The sequence below is a fragment of the Canis lupus genome, chromosome 4 (genome assembly GCF_048164855.1).
Source record: "Canis lupus baileyi chromosome 4, mCanLup2.hap1, whole genome shotgun sequence".
NCBI lineage: Eukaryota > Metazoa > Chordata > Mammalia > Carnivora > Canidae > Canis > Canis lupus.
The window spans coordinates 24,851,527-24,865,026 of NC_132841.1; the positions used below are offsets into that span (position 1 = coordinate 24,851,527).

Below are 13,500 nucleotides of genomic sequence, written 5' to 3' on the forward strand. Positions count from 1 at the left end.
TGCCCTGGAGATTCCCGAACTTGTGGTTGGCATCTCAAATGCAGAAAGCCTTGTGAAGGACAAGGCCCCTAACTTGTGCAAATTGAGCTAGTTCTCATTAACGTCAAAACTACATTGCAAATACCCTACAGGAATTAGTTTAAAATATGGATTTACAGGGATCCCTGGGTGGCGCAGCGGTTTGGGGCCTGCCTTTGGCCCAGGGCACGATCCTGGAGACCCGGGATCGAATCCCACGTCGGGCTCCCGGTGCATGGAGCCTGCTTCTCCCTCTGCCTCTGTCTCTGCCTCTCTCTCTCTCTCTGTATGACTATCATCAATAAATAAAAAAATTTAAAAAAAAAATATGGATTTACAAAATTATTCATCACAAAATACAACGCATATCAACAAAATAGAATGTTACAGAATGATCTGTCATAGTTACTAATTCAGGGAATAAACAGGTAAGCTCTAGAGTGCCGCTGTGGCCAAATGCTCCAATGTGAGAAACCCCAAGCAGGCTGGACATATTGAAAGCACAGTTTTCAATGGGTTTGCCAACACCGTTGCTGAACAAACTTGGATAAACTCATCCCAAGAGAAGCCAGTAACTCAAGAGACGAGGGTTTGGAAAAGAGAAAGTGAGAGATTTACTTCAGGTGCTGGCAGCTAGGGGAGGCAGCAGCCTCAAGCCTTACCAACTGACCTCTGCCAGCAAGATGGACACCTGGGGCTCTACAGCGAGAGGTTCAGGGAGGTAACACAAGAGAGCACATAATCATGGATGGGGGTCAGTATGTGTTCAGCAGTGATCATGGGTAGGGAAGGGGATGTGGTGGGATGTTGTCTTCTAGGCATTCTGTTGCTATCAGGGCTTTTCTGGTCTGGCGGTTGAAAGGTTCCAGTCATTGCAAATGTCTCTGTCCATGCATTAAGAAAAGTGCTATAAGAAACCAACATTATGGGTTTTAGTTAGAATAGGAGTTAAGTCGTCTTGTCTCTTTCTGTTTGTTTGTTTTTTTTTTGTTTTTTTTGTTTTAAGATTTTACTTATTTATTCATGAATGAGAGAGAGAGGCAGAGACACAGGCAGAGGGAGAAGCAGGCTCCATGCAAGGAGCCTGATGTGGGACTTGATCCTGAGACTCCAGGATCACGCCCTGGGCCAAAGGCAGGTGCTAAACCGCTAAGCCACCCAGGGATCCCTCTTTCTGGTTTTTACTTTTGGGGTCTATAGTTGAGCAAGAAGGCTTGCTAACAGGAGCATGATTCAACCATGAAAAAATTATGCTGTAGATGAATATTTACTGACATAAACATACTTTTTATCTCCAGACCCATTCTCTTCCCTTAAGGTCCAGACTTATACATTCTACTTCCTATTATTAAATATTACCACTTGGTTGTCTACTAGGTATCTCAAATCTAACATGTCCAAAAGAAAAAAAAACTTAATTCTCACCAAATACAACCAGTCAGCTCCTCCACATTCTTCCCTATCTTAGTAAATAGTACTACTTATTATTCACTCACTTGCTCTAGCCAAAGTTGGAACCATGTTTGACTTTTTCTTTCCTTAAGACCTCATCAATTCATCAGCAAATCTTATGGGGGTACTATCAAAAAGAACCCTCTCACCACCTCCACTGTTACCATCCTAGAACAAAGCCACTTATATCTACTGCCTAGAACACTACAATAGCCTATTTGATCTCCTTGTTTTCATTATAGCCAATCACTCCACACAACAACAGGAGGAAAAGCAAGGCTTTTCCAGAATAATCTTTAATAAATTAATGTCATTACTGCACATAAAACATCCCAATATCTTCCCACTACATTCTGAATAAAATCTAGATTCCTTATCTTAAATCTCTAATGATCTACCTTCAACTTTTCTTAATGTTCTTTGCCCTTCATTTTTCAAAGATTCCAAGCAACTTCCCATCTCAAGGCTTCTTCACTTGCTAATCTCTCTCTCTCCACTGAATGTCTATTCCTTAGCTCTTTGTATACTCTGAACCTTCATTTCATTTAGGTCTCTACTTAAATGTTATCCTCTTCAAAGGGACTTCCCTTCATACAAAATTATAACCTGTTTCAACTATACTACTTCAATGAAAAAATAAATTTTTTTAAACTAAAATTATCACTTGCCAGCCTATCTCCTTACCTTGCTTTATTTTGTTGTTGTACTTAACTATAAGCTTCCTAAGGCACTTTGTCAATCTTGTTTGCTAAGGCATTTCCAGAGTCTAGGACACTATGTGGATAAATAATGGGCAAAACAGAAATACTTATTGAAAAAAAAAAAAACTTGTTGAATGAATGATTAGGATGTTGGGTGAGAGGAACAAATTATAAGAGTACTTTCAAAAATTATTTCATTCTCATAAAATTAAACAAAATGGAAAACAAAAGCCACTACATATACACACATACACATCCACACACACAGGATCAATCCTCATTATTCATGGGTTCCATATGTGCAAATTTGCCTACTCATCAAAATATATTTGTAACCCCAAAATCAGTATTTGCAGCACTTCTTTGGTCAATCACAGACATGTGAATGTACAGAATGGTAAAAATTTTTAGTTGCCTGATGTACACATTCCCAACCAAGGTCAAATTAGGCATTGCTTGGCTTGCTTGTTTCAGCTTTCATAGTATAAAAAAATTATTTTTTGTGGTATGTTTAGTGCCACATTTTTCATATTTTTATGCTTTTGATTGGTTATTTAACTGTTTAAAATGACCCCCAAGTATAGAGCTAAAGTGCTGTCCAGTGTTTCTAAGTACAAGAAGGCTGTGATGTGCCTTCTGGAGAAAATACAGTTATATACATTCGTTCAGGCATAAGTTACAGTGCTATTTTGAGTTCAATGTTAATAAATTAACATATATTAAATAAAGTGCCTTTTAACAAAACACATAAATGTTTATTTTTTCCTTATTTGTATTTTCTATTTTTTACAATAAAAATATATATTTTAAAGATTTTATTTATGCTTTCATGAGAGACACACAGAGAGAGAGAGAGAGGCGCAGAGACACAGGCAGAGGGAGAAGCAGGCTCCATGCAGGGAGCCTGATGTGAGACTCGATCCCCGGACTCCAGGACCACGCCCTGGGCTGAAGGCAGGCGCCAAACCGCTGAGCCACCCAGGGATCCCCCCACAATAAAAATATTTTTGTTGGAAGAAAAAAACTGAGTCATTTCTAACACTATATAATAAGAATTGTATTAGTAAACATTCTAGGGTAGCCAAAAAAATATAAAGTAAAAATAGGATATGAATACTGATTTTTTTTCAGTAATAAAGGTATAAATTTATAGTTCTCCTCTTAACTTAACCTGGGTCTTCTAAATGAAATCCCATATGTGCAAATACCCATGTACATTTATACACTTGTCCCTGATCAGTAACCAATAGACAATTCAAATACTAACAGTTTAAAACTCATTCACTTATAATTATAGAATCTTAGAGTAGAAAGACTCTTTAGAGAGTATGTACTTGGGATACCTGGGTAGCTCAGGGGTTAAGCCTCTGCCTTCAGCTCAGGGTGTGATCCTGGGATCCAGTATACAGTCCTGCAATGGGCTCCCTGTGGGAAGCCTGCTTCTCCCTCTGCCTATGTCTCTGCCCCTCTCTCTCACTGTCTCTCTCATAAATAGATAAATCTTAAAAAATAAAAAAATGGAGACCACATACTTAATTTTCTAACCCAATGCAAGAATCCTTTTTATAACCTTTTTTACAAGTCACTCAGCCTCTGCCAGAATATGTTCAACTACAGAGAGCACATTATCCCATATGGCAGCAAATTTTATTTTTTTAAAGATTTATTATTTTTTAAGATTTTATTTATTAATTCTTGAGAGAGAGAGAGAGGCAGAGACACAGGCAGAGGGAGGAGTAGGCTTCATGCAGGGAGCCCGATGTGGGACTCAATCCCGGGACTCCAGGATCACGCCCTAGGCTGAAGGCAGATGCTAAATCGCTGAGCCACCCAGGCTGCCCAGATTTATTTATTCATTTCAGAGAGTGCACACGTGCATGCAAAGGGGGCAGGAACAGAGGGAGAGAATCTTCAAGAAGACTTCCTGCTGACTGGGGAGCCCCACACAGGGCTCGATCTCACAATCTATGAGATCATGACCTGAGCTGAAACTAAGAGTCAGATGTTCAACCAACTGACTCACCCAGACACCCCAAGGCAGCAGATCTTATTTTACACCCATCATCCTTAGTTCAATCTCTGATCCAAAATCAAGTAGATATACTCTCTTTACATAACATAAGCCTTCCAAATACGTAAGACAAAACTCATATGTTCCTTTAATCACCTCTTTCGGGCTAAATATTCTAGTGCAAGTATGACTCAGTGTGGTACACAACTTTATTCATGCCCATAAGCCCCTCTTTGTGTGTGTGTGTGTGTTTTTTTAAGCCCCACTCTTTGAATACAGGCTGGACCTGATGATTTACTTCTAATAAACAAAAAATGGCAAAAGTGATAGAATGTCATTTCCTAGATTAGATTACAGACTCTGGCCTCTGGCTTCTTCACTGTCATGGAAGCCAGTTGTGGTGTTTTAAACTGCTCTGTGGTGAATCCCACAGGACAAGGAACTGAAAAAGGCCTCCAGCCAACAAACCAGCAAGGAACTAAGGCCCTCAGTCAATCAACCCATGAGGAACTAAATCCTCCCAATAACCACATAAGAGAACTTGGAAGCAGATCCTCCTCCAGTTAAATCTTCAGATGAAACCGAAACTCTAGCTAACAACCTGACTGCAACCTATGGGAGACACATCTTGATTCCGTTGCTTTTTTTTTTTTTTTTTTTGTAATCAAAACTTAAGAACTTTATTTTTTTTCACATTCAAATAAATGAACCTTTTTTTCAATTAACATATAGTGTATTATTAGTTTCAGAGGCAGAGTTCAGTGATTCATCAGTCTTATATAACACCCAGTAGCCATTCCATCGAGTGCCCTCCTTAATGCCCATGACCCAGTTATCCCATCCCCCTACCCCCTCCCCTCCAGGAATCCTCAGTTTGTTTTCTATGATTAAGAGAGTCTCAAAAAAAAAAAAAAAAAAAAGAGTTTCTTATGGTTTGTCTCCCTTTCTAATTTCATATTGTTTTATTTTTTCCTTCCTTTCCCTATGATCCTGTTTTGTTTCTTAAATTTCACATATGAGATCATATAATAATTCTTTCTCTGATTGACTTATGTCGCTTAGCATAATACCCTCTAGTTCCATGCACCTTGTTGCAAATGACAAGACTGCACTTTTTTGATGGCTGAGTAGTATTCCATTATACATATTTACCATATCTTTGTAATACCCATTCATCTCTCGATAGACATCAGGGCTCTTTCCATAGTTTGGCTATTGTGGACACTGCCGCTATAAACACTGGGGTGCAAGTGCCCTTTTGGATCATTACATCTGTATCTTTTGAGGTAAATCCCCAGTAGTGGAATTGCTGGGTCATAGGGTAGCACACATGAAACTGAGATAAATATTTGTTGCTTTAAGTAAGTCACTAAGTTTTGAGGTAATTTGTTACATAGCAATAGATAACTAATACACCTAGAAATTTTACTTCTCATTGTAGCTTAAATTCTCAAAAAAAGAAAAAGAAAAAAATTCTCACACATGTATCTTTATTAAATAGAGAAAAAGAAAAACAAATTAAATGCTCAAAGGGTAATTAATAAATACAATGTACTATATAATGTACTATACAATGTGTAATAAATACAATGTACTATAATAAGATTTATTGCTATGTATCATTCAAAATAGATAAACTAGATCTATTTATTTAAACATTAGATCACAACATAGTAGTGAGGAAAAAATACAGAATTACCCCTAAAATATTCCACTTATGTAAAAATTCTAAGGTTTCTTTTTTTTAAGTAATCTTTACACCAAACCTGGGGGTGAACTCACAATCCCAAGAACAAGAGTTGCATGCCCTACTGACTGAGACAGCAAGGTATCCCAATATATGTAAAATTTTTATTTTCTATTTTTAAATATTCTATTTTTAAGTGATCTCTACACCTAACATGGGGCGTGACCCAATATCAAGAGTTGTGCGATGCATGCTCTACTGACTGAGCCAGCCAGGTGCCCTCATTTATGTTAAAATTTAAAATTTTTTTTAAAAATTTTTTTATTTATTTATGATAGTCACACAGAGAGAGAGAGGCAGAGACACAGGCAGAGGGAGAAGCAGGCTCCATGCACCGGGAGCCCGACGTGGGATTCGATCCGGGTCTCCAGGATCGCGCCCTGGGCCAAAGGCAGGCGCCAAACCGCTGCGCCACCCAGGGATCCCCATTTATGTTAAAATTTAAAACACATAGAGCACTACTATATATTAGTTGTGAATACATATACAAAACTCTAAGAAATGGATTGCATTTCTATTTAAATATGTGAATTAAACAATTTACCTCTACTCCCTCCTAATTTAATTCTCCACTAAAAATAAAAAGGAATACAAAAGATAAAAATCCACATGGACAAAGAAACTGAGAAAGTAAATGACTGCAGGGGTAGAATTTACACAAAATTTTAGAAGCTGGGAAGCAGATAAATGTGTGGTAATTGATTAACATACCAGAGAAAGAACCAGAGGGTAAATGTTGGCAAACAAAAGCATACATACTCCTACTACAGAACCCAGGAAAGGCTCAGGAATTGGAACCCTTTGAAGGATGGAATGTGGGAGGGAACTCAAAAATGGAAAAGCAATTTAAACTGTGTTTAAGCAGTAAATGCATCAAATTCTCTCTTTCAATCCTATACAGCCAGGCAAATGCCTCCTCCCTATATCTTACTTTCTGAAGTATAAGCCAGAGGGCGTGTGATAGGGGACACCAGGCACAGCAGCTAACCAGGGTAAGATGCCTTACTACAATTAGGGATGTTTTTAATTCAATATAAAGTCCAATCTTTAGGTTCGTCTGGGGTGGCTCAGTGGTTGAGCGTCTGCCTTTGGCTCAGGGCATGATCCCTGGATCCGGGAATCGAGCCCCCACATCAGGCTCCCTGTGTGGAGCCTGCTTCTCTCCCTGCCTGTGTCTCTGCCTCTCTCTGTGTGTCTCTCATGATTGGATGAATAAAATCTTTTTAAAAAAGGCAGTCCGGGTGGCTCGGCGGTTTAGCGCTGCCTTCAGCCCAGAGTGTGATCCTGGAGACCCAGGATCGAGTCCCACGTGGGGCTCCCTGCATGGAGCCTGCTTCTCCCTCTGCCTGTGTCTCTGCCTCTCTTTCTCTCTATGTCTCTCATGAATAAATAAATGAAAGTTTAAAAAATAATAAAAAATAAAAAGCATGAGGAGACTAAGTGGAAGTCTATACACTGAATGGGGAGATCCCCAGTCTCTCTCTTACCTCTCAGCACCAAAGTATTGGTACTCAGACTCCAAGCTCCCCTGGCAGGAAACTGGAGAACTTCCATCTGGGAAAACTAATCAGCACAAAAGAACACCTATAAATACATACAGCTGATGGTACTCAAATGGAGTTAGGGAGGAGCTTAAAGGAAACAGACAATGCAGAGAATATAAGAAGACTTAAAATTCTAAAATGTATTTCTTAGATAAAATTTTACATCTCTAAATCAAGAAATAATAACAAAGTTCAATGAAAAAATTTGAAAGACAAATTTAAGGAAATCTCCTAAAAAGTAAAATATAGGGCAGCCCCGGTGGCTCAGCGGTTTAGCACTGCCTTCAGCCAGGGCCTGATCCTGGAGACCCGGAATCGAGTTTCATGTCGGGCTCCCTGCATGGAGTCTGCTTCTCTCTCTCTCTCTCTCTCCCATGAATAAAAAAATAAAATCTTTTTAAAAAAATTTTTTCTAAAAAAAAAAAGTAAAATATAAAGACAGAAAAAAGAAAATAGATTAAAAGACAAAGAATCAATCCAGGCTTTCCAAAAAAACAGAAAAGTATGGAAGAAAAAGTACAAAAAAATCCCAGATTTTAAGATCTTAAGTTTTCAATTTTAAAGGAATCACAGGGATCCCTGGGTGGCGCAACAGTTTGGCGCCTGCCTTTGGCCCAGGGCGCAATCCTGGAGACCCGGGATCGAATCCCACATCGGGCTCCCGGTGCATGGAGCCTGCTTCTCCCTCTGCCTGTGTCTCTGCCTCTCTCTCTTTCTCTCTGTGTGACTATCATAAATAAATAAAAAATTTAAAAAAAATAAAATAAAATAAAGGAATCACAGAGCCCTTAGCATAATGAATTTAAAAATCCACACTATAGCACAAATAATACTAAACTGTAGAACACTAGGAATAAAGAGAATATTCCGTAAGTTTCTAGAGAGAAGGAAGAAAAGGTAACAAAGGAATTAAATCAGAATGGCATCAGCCTGCACAACAATGTAAACGTACTGAATGCCACAGAATTATACTTCAAGAGTATAATTAAATGGTTAAAATGGTAAGCTTTATGTTAGGTATATTTAACAAAAAAAAAAAAATTTTTTTTTTTTTTTAAAGAATGATGGAGCAGGGTGCCGGGGTAGTTCAGTTCGTTAAGCATCTGACTCTTGATCTCAACTGGGGTCTTAATCTCAGAATTCCAGCCCTGCATTGGACTCCATGCTGGGCATGGAGTCTACTGAAAAAAAAAAAAAAAAAAAAAAGAATAATGGAGCCCTTCAGTAGTAGGATCCCAATTCCTTGATAAGAATTAGTGCACAGATGGGGCAGCCCAGGTGGCTCAGCATTTAGCACCACCTTCAGCCCAGAGCATGATCCTGGAGACCGGGGATCGAGTCCCACTTCAGGCTCCCTACATGGAGCCTGCTTCTCTCTCTGCCTGTGTCTCTGCCTCACTCTCTCTTTCTCTGTGTCTCTCTCATGAATTAATAAATTAAAAAATCTTAAAAAAAGAATTAGTGCATAGGGCACCTGAGTGGCTAAGTGGTTGAGCATCTGCCTTTGGCTCAGGTCGTGATCTGGGGGTCCTGGGTTAGAGTCCCACATCAGGCTTCCCAGAAGGAGCCTGCTTCTCCCCCTCTGCCTGTGTCTGCCTCTCTCATGAATAAGTAAATAAAATATTAAAAAAAAAAAAAAGGAATTCGTGCATATAAAAACACTACATTTTCTTTTCTTTTCTTTTTTAAGATTTTATTTACTTATCCATGGGAAACACAGAGAGAGGCAGGCTCCATGCAAGGAGCCTGATACGGGACTCCATCCTGGGACTGATGTGATCACACTCTGAGCAGAAGGCAGACCTCAACCGCTGAGCAACCCAGGCAACCCAAAACACTACATTTTCTGTAGAATTCTGAAGTAAGTGTATGCACTGCAAACACCCAGCCTATTTTAGTAGAAATTACGTATTTTATTTCTTAATAAAATACCATTTGTTTTTGTAAAAATAAAAAGAATCATATTAGACTTTTCGTAGGCAATACAAGAGGAAAATGCCAATACCTTTAAAATAATGAAAAAAATGATGTCCAACAGAAAATTCTATTCCCAAAGGGAGTATTACTTAATATGGAGGGTAGAATAAAAACATTTTCATATATGCAAGATTTCAAAAAATTTAATTCCTATAAATGTTAACTCCCAGAGAGCTGCTGGAGCATGTACTTCACCAAAATGAGGGGGTAAACCAAGAAAGAAAACGACATGTAATTCAGAAAACAGAATTCCCAGGAATGACAGTGAAAGGAAATCCCAGGTGAGAGCTGCAGAGCAACCAGGCCTACCTAACAACGAACCCAGGCTAGAGCAGAATATAGAGGAATATACAGAATATACAAAGTAGATCTCTAAGGATTAAAAAAAATTGATAATCTATTGGATTTGAATAAATAGGGCAGAGTTGTATGGTCCTGGCTGGGAATCTGGGAGTGATTTAGTAATCTGAACTTTAAAAACTGAACAAATATGAAAAGTAAGGCAATTAATTATGCCTAAGGAAAATCAAAAGTTGTATAAGAAAATATTTAAAATCACTGTACATTATATGGCTCAGGTTCAGTAATCTGTGTAAAATAAAAAATAATGACTTAACCCCCTAAATTACATAGCCATATTGAGAATATAAGGGAAAAGACATTTATGCATTTAAAAGAACCAAAGGCGCTGAGTGAAGTAAGTCAGTCGGAGAAGGACAAACATTATATGTTCTCATTCATTTGGGGAATATAAATAATAGTGAGGGATCCCTGGGTGGCGCAGCGGTTTGGCGCCTGCCTTTGGCCCAGGGCGCGATCCTGGAGACCTGGGATCGAATCCCACGTCGGGCTCCCGGTGCTTGGAGCCTGCTTCTCCCTCTGCCTGTGTCTCTGCCTCTCTCTTTCTCTCCGTGTGACTATCATGAATAAATAAATTAAAAAATAATAATAATAATAATAATAATAGTGAAAGGGAATATAAGGGAAGGGAGAAGAAATGTGTGGGAAATATCAGAAAGGGAGACAGAACGTAAAGACTGCTAACTCTGGGAAACGAACTAGGGGTGGTAGAAGGGGAGGAGGGCGGGGGGTGGGAGTGAATGGGTGACGGGCACTGGGGGTTATTCTGTATGTTAGTAAATTGAACACCAATAAAAAATAAATTAAAAAAAAAAAGAAAAAAAAAAGATGAAACCACAGAAGAAAAAAAATAAAAAATAAAAGAACCAAAGGCTCATCTTCTATGACACTGTATACAGGTTTACTAATTTTTAAAAGCAAGTGTTGTAACTATTCCATTAGAAATACCGGGATGCCTGGGTGGCTCAGCGGGTGGGCGTCTGCCTTTGGCTCAGGGCATGATCCTGGGGCCTGGGATCAAGTCCCACATTGGGCTCCCTGCATGAGCTGCTTCTCCCTCTGCCTGTTTCTCAGCCTCTGTGTGTGTGTGTCTCTCATGAATAAATAAAAATCTTTGAAAAAAAATATTTAAGATATATGAGTATGGTTTCCTCTAGGGATGGGATAACTGCTATTTTTCCTTCTAAGCATATACTACTATTTGAATTTTTGAAACTATGCACATATATTACCTTGGTAAGAATAAGATAGAGTTCCTTGTAGGGAGAAAGAGCATAAGGGCTTTAGCATTATCTAAATTTTTTTATTTCTAAAAGAACAGCTAAGAGCGGTTAATTGTGGATGTTGGGATTATAAATGTTTCATTTACAGTTTTAAAACTTATCAACACTATCTTCCCCAAGTCCCAACACTTTTCTATATAAATGGCTTTTAGTTCATTTATAGTCTTATCTGCCTTCCTTGGAATGCTCTCAACTTAGTGTCCATTTAAACAAACACGCAAAATGTGCTTCCAACTCGTACAAAAATATATTGGGATCAATACTTTTGTGACCTGGGTAAACTTCTGGCAATATAGCTGAAGGTGTTTTTAGCAGCATGTTTCATAGCCAGTTCATGCTACATTTGTGATTAACCAAAACTTCCAGATATTTTTCACACGAACTACCACTACAACCAGATCTTTCTTATCCTGTTCTTATACATTTGAGGTTCTGAATTTAAACATATGGATGATCTCTGTTAAATTTAATTTCAGTTTGGGCCTATAATTTCACCCTGTGGCTATAATTTTTTAGGCTTTATTCATCATCTGTCATATTAACTACTCCTACAGCTTTGCAATACTTACATAATTAATATGTTTTTTTTTCAATTTTCATTCTATCTAAGGTCCAAAAATAATCCATCAGAGACTTTCCTGGTGAAGCCAAGAATCTAAATGGGTACAGTTATTCAATTGTCTATACATTCACCTAATCAATTAACCAAACCATATTTTACTACATAACATTCACAAATGCATCATGAAAAACTATGAAACTGTGGGATTATGACTATAACTAGAACAATCCCCTGACTTACTACCTCATACTTCTAAATAGAAGTAACAGAATTAAAAAATGGAAATAGAAGTAATTTTTGAAAAATCACCCATCAACTGCTTTTGTTTACTACCCCATTTCGTCTGTTTAATCATTTATAATTTTTCTAGAATTTAACATTCATTTCAGTTTTCCAACTACTTTCCTCTTTTTAGATATCAGAACATTTGTCTCTCTTTGGTTTTTATGATTTCTCAAAGACTAACCAGTGGCTCTGAGATCATTAGTTAATTCAGCACTGTGAAATTCAATTGAGGCTTAAGATTTAAATTCATCTTTAAATATTCACTCTTAACACCCTGGGCTAGTTTCTGGTTACAAATCGCTTTATATTTTCTAACTTGAAAACTATCATCCTTGCTGCTAATAATAATCTATATAGAACATATTTTCTTAAAAAAAAAACTTTACAATTTCTCAAAATCCTATAAATAGGTTAGATAGAAAGTACTATACCATTGTGCCGGTTTATGCTTAAGGAAACTGAACCACGGGGAAATTAAAATTATTTGCCCAAGGTCAAAGAGCTACCATAAGCCAAAATCTTCTATCCCAGTCCAGGGCTCTTTTCATTAAGACTATGTGGATTTCTAACACAGAACTACTTAAGATTGCACATAAAATTCCTTGCTTAAGGGGTGCCTGATTGGCTAAGTGGATTAAGCCCACTGCTCAGCTCAAGATCCCAGGATTCTGAGATTGAGCCCCAATTCCAGCCCCCTGCTCAGTGGGGAGCCTGCTTCTCCCTCTCCTTCTGCCCCTCCTCCTGCTTGTGCACAAACTCTCAATCTCTCTCTCAAATAAATAAAATCTTTTTTTAAATTTCTTGCTTAAAAACTGATTTTATGATTAGCGGTTGACAGGGGTTAAATAAGGGGTGTGCAAAGAAGTGAGTATAGCCATAAAGGGCAACATGATGGATACTGTGGTGATGAAAATATTTTGTAACTTTACTGATATCCTGGTTGTGGGGTAGCCCGGGTGGCTCAGTGGTTTAGTGCCACCTTCAGCCCAGGGCCTGATCCTGGAGACCCGGGATCAAGTCCCACATCGGGCTCCCTGCATGGAATCTGCTTCTCCCTCTGCCTCTCTCTCTCTGTGTCTCTCATGAATAAATAAATAAAATCTTTAAAAAAAAATCCTGGTTATATCGTACTATAGTTTTGCCAGGTGTTACCATTCAGGAAAACTGGGTAAAGAGTATAACAGATCTCTCCTAACTCTACATGAATCTAGAGTTATCTCAAAATAATAAGAAGTTTAATAAAAAATAAATAATGGATATTTTTTAAGCAATTTCATTTTTTTATATTTTATTTATTTATTTAGAGAGACAGAAAGCATGCATATGCACGGCACTGAGGGAGAGGAAAAGAGGATGGGGTAGAAAGACAGGGAGAGAGACTCTCAAGCAGACTCCCTGCTGAGCAGGACACCCCCCCTCCTTCCGCAAAACACACACACACACACACATGCCAGGCTCAATCCCTTGACCCAAGACCATGACCCAAGCAGAAGCTAAGAGTCAAGGCTCAACCAACTAAGTCCCCAGATGCCTCTAAACCAATTTCCTTTTAAAGAGCCT

At 38.4% G+C, this 13,500-nt stretch overlaps 1 protein-coding gene across 7 annotated transcripts in view; it reads right to left on the reverse strand.

Annotated features, from left to right (window-relative positions):
- The window catches only part of USP54 (ubiquitin specific peptidase 54), a 122,346-nt gene that overhangs the window by 100,668 nt on the left and 8,178 nt on the right, over positions 1 to 13,500 (reverse strand). The window lies entirely within an intron of this gene.